The 11,810-nt window shown below is 39.2% G+C and overlaps 1 long non-coding RNA gene across 1 annotated transcript; it reads right to left on the bottom strand.

Moving 5' to 3' along the window:
- Positions 1-2,239: 2,239 nt before the first annotated feature.
- On the bottom strand, positions 2,240-2,901 carry LOC123975224. Its single transcript, XR_006826008.1, has 3 exons — positions 2,858-2,901; positions 2,511-2,773; positions 2,240-2,415 (listed from the first exon to the last, which is right to left on the bottom strand). It is a non-coding gene; the product is annotated as an uncharacterized LOC123975224 (long non-coding RNA).
- Between the last annotated feature and the right edge of the window lie 8,909 nt (positions 2,902-11,810).

Below are 11,810 nucleotides of genomic sequence, written 5' to 3'. Positions count from 1 at the left end.
ATTAAACCCTGTGCATGCTGGCCAAGTTTTACTTTAGACAGGTGAGGGTACAGAGAGAGGGAGACGCAATAAGAAAAACAAAGGTTGTTGTCAGCGTTGTAGGGACATATAGGCATGCTGCTTTCTTTTGAATAATGTCATCATAAGGGATATTGTTGAGTTTTAAAAAGTTACAACAAACTTAATGTATTCCAGTGTTTCAGTGTTTTTCTTCAAATGTAAAACTGCAGGATTTTAGGCCAGGCAATTGCATTAGAATGTTGATTAAACCATTGTTTGTATCCTCTTTGTAATGTGAAGAAAACTGACACCTCTTTGTTTAGTGCCAGAAGGACTGTTTTGTTTTGACTGTTTCATTGACACTTAAGATGGGGTGTCAACCATTTTGGAGATCAGCCCAGTTGTTCTCTATGATTAGTTTAGAGCAAAAGACTGTTTATTCCTGTAGATTGAAGGGGGGTTTCACGTCTGGGATCAGTGCTCTTTTGTTCGACCAAAAGGAAGAACAGTAAGGTACACCCTTCCCAATTGGGTGACGAAGAAGTTAACCAAACGACCAATGGCTATGGACCTAAGCCATTTGGAGGAAAATGGACCCGCCCACATACCTGGAGGATATCAACAATTTATTTTGTGAGAATCAGAACTGTAAGCTGTGGATGTGGGAGGAGAAGCAGCTTTTCAGTCCACTGCTGGAGGCGGCTTTAGCTCAGTCTGTTAGGACTTGACTGAAAGCTGTAAATCTGAACGGAGGACCAACTTTTCAGTCCACTGCAGTGTTATTTTTTGTTCTGTAATGCAATCTCTTTATTCACTAATTTTTGTAATTAAATCTTTTTGTTAATTTTCATTGGACTGGGCCTCTCCTTTCTCAAAATCTTTAAAAAACGCAACAATATTCCCTAATTTGAGTCGCAACCCTCCTCCCCCGCGCTTGTTTAAGGCCACTGTAACAACAATATCCAAATCATCGTCAGATATCATTCTGGAATTACTCTGCATAATTTGTTCAACTTCTTTCAGAAATGTCGATGCATTATAGTCGTCAGCAGCATTTAGAACAAGGCATCTTTCGCCATGGATGGTCCTCTCAAGACCAAATTTGTTGAGGTCAGGAGCAGCTACTCGATGAAAAATCAACAACTTCTCTTAACTGATGTTTTAGTGCATGTAGTGACTCCCGCATATTTTCTGGAGTGACGGTAGGCAAATTTAGTCGATGTCTAATTTCCACAACCTTAAATTTTTTTCTCTCTGTAATATTAAACCCCCCGCAATCCCCCTGTCTTTTGTATGAGTTCAGACAATTCTTTGCTGTAGTGCTGGCATTTTTGGAGCCAAATTGAATATTTTGTCTGTCAGACACAGAACTACCCCCAGTGTGTGAAGTGCGAAATGCATAGGCCTGTGAAGGGGGATCTTCACCTGTCTGTGAAGTGTAATCTGGACCCGTTTGCGCAGGGGGGGACTACGTATGCATGTGGAGAGGGAGCTGCGTCCTCTGGTTCAATATAATCTGAGACATCCCCATTCAAAATGCCAATGTTATGCAAATGATGAGTTTCAGCCGCTGTCATTTCCATATTATAGTCATCATCATCAAAACAGAAATCAGACAGAGATCATATGCCACAGATGCATCCCAGAGCTCTTTTTCTATCTTCTAAATCTGAGTGGATGGCCTTATGGTTAAATTCATTCATTACATTTGAAATACTAGCAAAATCTGATTCATCATAGTCACTTTGGTCGCTTGTTACTGGGGAGACTCGTTTTTGATGAAATGATTTGCACAGGCGTTTCCTACTCATGATTAAAGATGCTACTAAACAGCATGAAAAAAATCAGACACAGTAGGCCTATAACTTGTTAGGCTTTTGAATTTTGAGATATATAGTCTATTTTAGCTTTTAACTCTAAAATCTCCTTCCTATATGACTGTCCTTTCTAATTCGCTGATGGGTTTTTAATCAAAAACACTATCTGAGTAGAATTCTTAACAACTTGAGATTTTGTCACCCGGCTAGTGTGCAAATTGGCTTTACAGAGTCTAACCAGTCGCTGATACTCTCCTGCCGGCAATGTTATCATAGGTTGATGAATTGGCTGTTTGACAGTTACAGATATGTTAGAAGACTTACTATGAGTTGTCATCTGTTCATCAGGAAAACCGCATGCATGTGATGAAGCAAAAGAATCCAAAGGTTGAGAAACACTGGCATTATAGCTGTTTCAACCAATTGCTCGTCTTCACTCCAATTCACATCCTGTGCGTCAGTCCAAACAGTAGAAAACTCATCCATTTCTGAGTTAACAGATGATTCTAGCAGACCAGGAGAAATTATTTGAGCCAGGCGATAAAGTTGGAGGGTGTCCGGATAGACCTCAGCAGGGATCGATGGCGATGAGGGAGCGCTGTTTTTTTTTGATCAGAGAAAAAAAACAAAACAATTAGTTCATTATTTATACACTCCTATTCTTAAACTCTAAAATAAACTGTAGATACATACCTCTCTCCTGTGTGTCCTCTATGACAATTATTTCCGATTCAGCATAGTCTGGCACTATTGCTGTGGGATACACGTAAAAACTATATACTTATGAATAAAACAAATGATATGATTTAATACACATACAGTTTCTCTACATGTGTTAAAATAATCAGACTCAGGGGAAGACCTGTTGTCCCTCGGGGAATCAGTTCTGCACCCATTTTGTGTCACAGCGGGTTCTTCATCGATCAACAACGGGGCATAGGAGACACAGTTAATAGCTAAAAAGACACACAAGACAATGTGTTATATTTATTGCAAACTGTAAAGAGAATATTAACTACGTCAAATTTAAAACAACATACCATCGTGCACCGGTGGTTCTCCGTCAAATAAGTGATGTTCTTCTAGAATACATTAAATAGTTTATGTGAGTTTACAAATCTCTGGGCATGTATTGAAACACATCACTAGTCAACATTGCACAAATGTTCCCCCCGCCCTTTTACCTAAGAAATGAGCTATCTGCTGTCTCATGCCTTCCGCATTATCACGGTTTGAGACATCGATGCAATTCAGAGCTATTTGAAAAAAAATAAAATAATTTATATTAAGTAATAGCCAAAAAGCAATACACCAATATTGTTCATTTGAGTGTATGAACTTATCAGCAACAAGAGACATCTTGGATAGGAGTTGAAGTGAGACACAGCAGCAAACTTTCCGACTAAAAAAAGTGGTGCTCTACGGGGATATCTTCAACCTTCTTATAGTCAAAACACAACCCTTTTTACACACCTATCTTATTTACGACCTTTTATTGTTTCAGAACTCCCCAATCAACTCAGGGCATCTCTGGATGGGATCAGGAAAAGAGACTACCCGGTTAGATTTAGTCTAATATATCATAAATATACACATACATAGACCTACTATTTTGCTGAAATAGAATTTTATCTATCAACATTTATAAGAAACAGATCTTATCTATTCAAACTCATAACAGCCTTTTTTTATTATAACAGATGTAAAAAGCGCCGCCTCTGATGTGGACTAGTCGGGCATGTCACCAAGCAATTTTTTAAAATAAAGGATATATTTAAATAAAGACAATATGTTTTCAGAATCCAAACAAGATGTGTTATAACATATTATATAATTTACATGTATTGACCTGAAGATTGAGCTTATTTTAAAATAATTAAACCATTTACCACCTCATTTGCTGCAAAACACAACCATTTTGTCTATATAGAGATAACAGGATGTATCACGTAGGATACTAAAGTATCCTAGGCCTATAGGATGAGATAAAAACATGTTTTGTTTTTGTGGATATGCCACTCATACTTATAGTTATTGAGGGTATGCAGCTACCCTTTGCACTTGCTCAATAGGATTATAAACATTGTGTGATATGTGTTATCTTAGGTAACTCAGCAATTAGGACAGTTAGAAGCTTTTGATGAATAACGGGAAACGGGCCCTGACAACAATATACTCTGACACACTTTTCTGAATACAGTCACGCACACACTTTCACAGCCCTTAAGGCGCACTAGAACATGCTACATAAACTGACTTCACCATATATGGTAAACAAAGAAAGAATGCACAGGGGTGCGGTCTCCACTATATTTACTCATGGTTAGCGGAAGATAGTCAGACCTTAGTGTCAGACCTGGCTTGTTTGGACTTAGTGTTAGACTGCTTGAGGTCTCCAGATATATCTGTAATAGTGTGTGGATCCAATAAAGATTTTGGCATTGATAACTCGTCTCCTTCTGATCCTTTCTCATCAACGCACCCCTTTGAAGTCGGTGTACTTCAACATTTTCCACATTCGAAATTACACTATGTTAAGTAATCAGATATCCGACTTTTAACAGTGGCAGTTACACGCTCAGATATCTGCTTCACACATAAATCCATCCCGATTCACTAACTCTGGCGTTTGCTCTTTGCAACATCTAAGACCTACATTTTCGCCACATAGGCTATAGACTAAAGTACTTTACAATAATCAGACAGATGTCAACGCTTTCTACATCCGAAAATTACTTTTTCTTCTTAAGCCGACAGATGACTGCTTTTGACAGGCTGAGGGGGTCACTTCCTATTCTCGCAATCCATCAGAAAGTTTGCTGCATCATACAGCTAAACGCGGATCTACAACCATAATAACACACTCGTGTCAAGGCGAGTAAAATCTAGTGGCATGTCTATTTGATGCCAGGATCCCTTCCTATTCTCTCACCTCCTCAAAAGACTCCATGGCATCATACAGTTTAAAACGGATATATTCCGTAATAACGTTCATATCGATCGCCACCTCTCAGTGATCTCCATCTGTTGTTTTCCACACATCCCGATACACTAACTCTGGCATTCGTTCTTAGCAACATTTAGTTTACTGTTGCGTATAACGGATTTTGATCAAAGAGAGGCTCAGTCCAATGAAAATTAAGATTTAATTACAAAAATTAGTGAATAAAGAGATAACATTACAGAACAAACAAAAACACTGCAGTGGACTGAAGGAGCTTCTCTGTAAAGATCTACAGTTTCCAGTCACCAAGTCACCCGATTAGGAAGGGTTTACCTTACTGTTCTACGTTGCTTTTGGTCGAAAAAAAAAGAGCGCTGACCCCTGACGTAGAACCCCTTTTGATCTACAGGAATACACAGTCCTCTACCAACTAGTCATACAGCACAACAGGGGTTGTCTCCAAATCACCCAATCTGAAGAAGTTAAACAAAAGGATCCTTCTGGCACTAAACAAAGAGGTGTCAGTTTCGTTCACATTACAAAGAGGAGATAAACAATGGTTTAATTAACATTCTAATGCAATTGTCTGGCCTGAAACCCTGTAGTTTTACATTTGAAGGAACACTGGAGTACATTAAGTTTGTTGTAACTTTTTAAAACTCTGCACTACCTGAAACACTATTGCATAGTATAGACTTAAGTAGCTATAGGAAGGGATAAAACAACATCGGATCTACATAGCCACGCTTTCATCTCAAGTCGACAGCTGTCAGGCTCTTAACAGGCGGTCATTATTCTCTCCCCCATCCGCTGCCACACACTCGCCGAGACCCTCCCCAGTTACACTATAGGCAATCGCATAGCAGTTTCTTAACGTTGCTTTATTAACACTGTCACAAGGGGTGTGTGGTGAGACAGGTTGGTGGACCCAAATGCACGACACGTAGGGACTGAGTGGAGTTCAGTGATTTATTTAAGCAAACAAAAGGCGAGCACACTTACTGGCAGAGTGGCTGATAACAGAGTCCAAAAACAAGGTAATCCAAAGGAAGTAGGGAGACACGACAAGCAAGGCAGACAACATGAGACAGCGTGTATACACGCAACAAACACTGCAATGACCGGACAAGGACTAAACAGAAACACCAGGTATATACACACACACACACACACACACACACACACACGGTGGGACATGAGGCTAACGAGACAGGCAGAGAGACAGCAGGGAAAACAGAGAGAGGCAGGCAGACAGAGATAGCAAAGTGGAAAACAGAGAAACTGACATGCAGAGGGATTACTGGGGTAACAGACACAACACAAGTTACTGAACACTAAACAAAGGCCATAACACAAGATGTAACAGATCAGAGATAACAAACAAACTCAGACACATCACAACAAAACTAACCCCAGCAGGGAAAACAGACTGACGCCGGGATAAGACAGAACTCAGAGCAGGCATGGGTAAAACACAAAAGTACACATACCTAGAGAAAACACTTAGACAAGAACTGAGACACAGAACGAGGAGCTAAGACAGAGCTAAACCCAAAATACAAGACAGATATTGAGTAAACTAAGAGATGCGGATGAACAAAATGATAAACAAGGCTACACAGAGGCTAAAGCAGAATGATCAAAGTCATAATGAACTAAACGGATCATAACCCACAACCAGACACACATACAGTAACAGACCAACCAGCACAAGCACACAGAGTAACTGTACACAAGAAATAACTGAAACTCAAAACACAGACTAACTATATAACAGATACTGGACACCGGGCAATAGACAGGACAGAACCCAAAACTCAATATACTACAAGACAGATACTAACAAGACTACAAATAACATGACTGACTGGAAACTAAATTACCAAAGCAGAACAGACACAGTGTGACAAACACAGGAGATTCTAAAAACAGTAAAAGTAACACGTGTTTGCCATCTGTTACGTCCCCGCTCTCTAGGGGTAGGAGAGACACAAACATAAACCAGATGGATTTGGTATGGGTGGAAAGATTATTTATTGAACAGTCTGATACACACAAAATGGTCAAACAGAAAATGGGCAAGTGGGTGCTGTGTAAAACAAAGAACCAAATATAACAAAGAGAGATCCCTCCTACATGAAGGATTACTAAACTACTTGAAAAAAGAATAAACAAAAACCTCTCTAGCCGTTGTTCAGAAGCAAAACACAGGGAGCGCAGCACCCCTAAACCTAGTGTCTCTAAAACAAGTATTTACTAACAGGTGTGAGTGATCAGTGAACGAGCTTCCCCTAGCCCAAGTCAGTAGACCAACTACTGGGATCAGCCTCTCTCAGTAACACACAGATCTAACAAACAAACTGAGGATACGCGCACGCACAGAGTTCAAAGTTAGGACCAGCATCAGGGCAAACTACATGGCAAAAGGTAGCTGCCCCGAACCAGCAGCAGACCAGCCTATTTGAGGGGGAAGGCACGAAGGCGGTCCTGCAGGCAGCTCGGTGATTGGAGAAGGGTTGGTGCGCCGCTCCAATAAGGATCGTCGGATGTGGGAGGCGGGATCAGCCAGACTTGCCGAAGACCAGCCAATCGCCCGCCTCACAGTGTAACACATGTAGGCCTGCCCTCAGCAGCCGTAACACATCTCTATCTGAGGGATATCTATGTAACTTGGAGGTCAGAGTCTTAAAAAACTTGAGTAAAGAAATGTGCTTTAGCTCAGTATTGATAATCCCTACACCTTTTCTTTAACTGTTGTTTAGGCCGTGTTTTGTAAGTCTATTCAACATGATGGCCATCAAAATATGTAAAACACATATAGGATTTCTAACAATAAAACGGTTTTATCTTTTAATAGAGTCTCGACTGAAAACTAAAGGGGACAGAGCGTTTGCTGTCAGGGCCCCGAGGCTCTGGAACAGCCTGCCCGAGGAAATCAGGTCGGCTGAGTCAGTGAACTCTTTTAAGTCCCTTCTTAAAACATACTTTTATAGGAGAGCTTTTCCCGATCTTATTTGACTTTATTTTATCCCTTTTATTTTATTGTATTTTACTAATTTTATATTAAATTTTCATGCTCTTATCTTTTTTTGTATTATTCTTTACACTTGTTAAAGCACTTTGTAACTTGTTTTTGAAAAGTGCTCTACAAATAAGGATTATTATTATTATTAATAGACCTACTGCTATATCTACATTGTTTATAGACATTGTTTGTGTTATGAGGATTACACAGGTGGGTGACCTGTGTGGAAAACAAATAAAGAAGAAAATGCGGTTGGGAGTTGTATTTTCGATGGTCAGTTTATTCTGGCAGTTCCCGTCATGTTAGATGTTCCTTATTGCTGTTTTAGGTATTGAACAACATCCACTTCCGCCATTTTCCAACCAGTTGTGTCTCTTGCAGTTTCAAACGATATATCAGTTTTTCCATTATGTAGATTACTCTACTATCTCTGTCCATTGTTCTTGAGTAGGAGGTTCTATCTTCCGCCATTTATTGGTTATAGCTTTTTTTGCTAGCTATTAGCAATATTTTAAGCAAATACCTGTCCTTCTGGGCAGTGCGGTGGTGCAGTGGTTTGCACTGTCACTTCACAGCAAGAAGGTTGTGGGTTCAAACCCCGGTTTGTCTGCGTGGGTTCTCTCTGGGTACTCCAGCTTCCTCTCAGTCCAAAGACATGCAACAAAGCATGCTAGGTTAATTGGTGTCTCTCTTGCCCGACGTCAGCTGGGATTGGCTCCAGCCCCCTGTACGCAGGATAAGCAGTTGACGATAGATGGATGGACGGACTTGTCCTTCTTCTGAACATTTCCCTTGGTGAAGTCACAAAAATGCAAATCATATCCCAATCTTTTCTGTATAGCTTCATGTATTAATTTTTACATGTAATACAATTTTTTGACATTTCCAGAATATAGGTTTATGTTTGAGTATTTACTCTCAACCTTGGGTGTAATAAAATATCTAATCATTCTTCCAAGAGAATTCCCTCCATGTCTGTGAACTGGTGGATGTTTGATGTATTTTCCAAATATTTTGCCAGTCGTTATCTAAAATGTTTGTGTTAAGTTATTTTTCCCATTTTTCTTTTACATATTTAGTTGAATGCTTATTTGCCGTCAATGCTTGGTATAGTGTGGATATAATTCTAATTTTGGTATATTTATACGAATCAATCATAATTTGAATCACATTGTTTACTTCGATGGAGGAGTCTCTTCTTATTTCTTTCTTATAATAGTCCCTTAGTTGTAAGTACCTATAGAATTCATTTTTGCCTAGAGCGTATTTGTCCTTTATATTCTGAAAAGACTCCAGTTCCCCATCCTTCTCTAACGTCATTCCCTTGGTCACCCACTGTTTAAAACCCTTGTCATAGCCAGATGGCTTGAAGTTACTGTCAAATGCTATCCATTTTAGTAGATATGTCTTTCTTTATCCTATGTTTTTTAATAATTCCGAACAATAGTTCCAGATTAAATAATGTAATTGCATCCAGCTGGTTTTTGATTCTTTTATATGTTTCTTCATCTCCAATAATAGTCTGGATTGGAGATTCTGCAAACTTTCTATCTATATCCTTCCACTTTGCTGTGTACTCTGGTTTACACCAACATACAGTATATCTTAGCTGGGCAGCATTAAAGTATTCCTTCAAGTTAGGGAGGGCTAAGCCTCCTTCATCTTTTGCTAGCTGGAGAGTTTCGCACCTCACTCTAGGTTTTTTACCCCCCAAATGAACCTTGAAATGAATCTGTCCCATGCTAGAAATTGTGTTTTGGGGACCTCTATAGGTAAGGAGTGGACTAGATAGAGCAACCTAGGTAATAGGTTCATTTTAACTACCTCAATTCGTGAGGTAAAATCTAGTGGCAGAGTAGACCATCTTTCAGTGTCTTTTTGTATCTCCTGATTTATCTTGTTATAGTTTGCTTCATATAATTTAGATAAGCCTTTTAGTGATATTAACTCCTAAGTATTTTATTTTCTTTAATTTCCAATCGAGATTAAATGAATCCCGGACTGTTGTTGAGGGTGAATAATTAAATGCTAGTATCTGTGTTTTAGAAATATTAATTTTATATCCCGATAACTGACCATATTCTTTTAGTAGCGTCATCAGAGTAGGGAGTGATACATCTGGGTGCTTGAGGAATGTCATGACATCGTCAGCATAAAGTCCTCTCTTATGTTCTATGCTATTCATCTCAACTCCCCTGATTTCACTGTTTGAACGAATTGCTTGTGCCACAGCGTGGCAATAGACAACATCCCTGCCTAGTTGATCTCTAATTAAATTGTTTTTCAGGATGCAGACTTTATAAAATATCTCTGTTGCAACTTGTTTTACTTTATTTTGCACTGTTAGCTAGATCAGATCTATGTAGTGTCATCTCCTAGAGTTTCTCTAAATGTACATCATCCAAGAGCAATGATTACATCTAAAATAAATGACTAAAAATAGCTTTGTGACGTACAGAGCTGTTGTAGGCTCATGATGGCTCAGAGACTGTGAACCACAACCATAACCACAAGCTGACTTTACCTCAAGCTAAATATATTCTACACATTTCACCTGCATTCATAGTGGTGTAACAGGCACTCAAGAGAGGGCACACAACCTATCTATACAAATTGTTTAGGCAAAATATCAGTTAGAGTGAGAAGTCGTTTGACGATGATGGTGTTCTGACCTTTCATCTAGTCAAACCCTGCAAGGTAAGATTTTTAATCTTCCAGATGGATTAGAGATGTAGCACCAGGTGTATGTTTATAAAAGTCCATTTCAAATTGGGAAATATACCTAAAAACAAACCAAAACAAAATGAGAGGTGATGATAAAACACAGCAAATTTGTTCTTCTGAAATTAAAATTGCACTTCCTTATTTGTCAGAGACAGGACATTTTCACTTAGGAGTGTACTCACTTTTGTTGCCAGCATTTTAAACATTAATGAGGTGGTATTATGCTCATTTTCAGGTTCAAAATCTTATTTAGGGGTTGTACCAAAATAGGTTTACAAGGTTTCATTTTCAAAAAACACCATATATCTTTTCATACTGCACATTGCAGCAGCTCCTCTTTTCACCCTGTGCTGAATGCTTCGTTTTAGCTGTGGAGAGATACATCTTGTCTCTAAATGATGAGTTGCGCATGCGCAGTTCCTAGTTAAGGACTACTAGCCAATCAGAAGCAGAGAAGGGTGGGTCAGTGAGAAGCAAACAGGGCATACAACACGCATTTAGCTTTCATCCCTGTGTCGTCATAGGGATGAAAGGGAAACGGCTGGACTAGAAATGAGCTGTTTTCAGGCAGTTCAGAGCAGAGTTTTCTGTGGGAGATGGGAACTCCCTTTGAGCTGGACTTGGGGCTTCTTCACTTTGCAAACCCATTACATGCATGAAAAAGGTATATAACTCAATAAAGGAGAGGGAAAAGGCCAAAAAGCATAATACCACCTCTTTAATGGCTGTATGAAGTGTTATTTTGAGGGGACAGCAAAAATACAATGTTAAACAAGCTGTACACTCACTACTTTACATGTAGCAGCAAGTGTCATTTCTTCAGTGTCGTCACATGAAAAGATATAATCAAATATTAACAAAAATGTGAGGGGTGTACTCACTTTCGTGAGATACTGTACGGTACAAGAGGAAGTGGTTCCCAACTAATGTCAATTTTTCAAATTTTCTAAGTCTAACATTAGTTGTTGTGCACCTTAAAAAACGTAATTGTTTGGCGTTTGTATTGGGATTCAATAATTGGGAAGCAATAAAAGTACAATAAGAATTTCACTTCTCTGTATGTGCTCTAAACATAACTTTAGCTTTGCTTGTTCTCTAAAATTAAAAGTAGGCAGAGTCTCTTGGATCACTTCCTTTAAAAACCATAAATGTGAACACACACAAAGGAGGTGTGGATCTAAGGAGGAAATGACCCTGGTAATGGAAAACAGCTGTTCTTCTTTTCAGCTGAAAATGACGAAGATGGCTGCTGTCTCTGCCATCCTTTTGTCCCTGCTCTGCTGCCTCATTGCTTTCATAG

Source organism: Micropterus dolomieu, linkage group LG01, assembly GCF_021292245.1.
Source record: "Micropterus dolomieu isolate WLL.071019.BEF.003 ecotype Adirondacks linkage group LG01, ASM2129224v1, whole genome shotgun sequence".
In the NCBI taxonomy this organism is placed as follows: Eukaryota; Metazoa; Chordata; class Actinopteri; order Centrarchiformes; family Centrarchidae; genus Micropterus; species Micropterus dolomieu.
The sequence above is the reverse complement of the archived record's forward strand: the minus strand, read 5'-3'. Positions and strand labels throughout refer to the sequence as shown.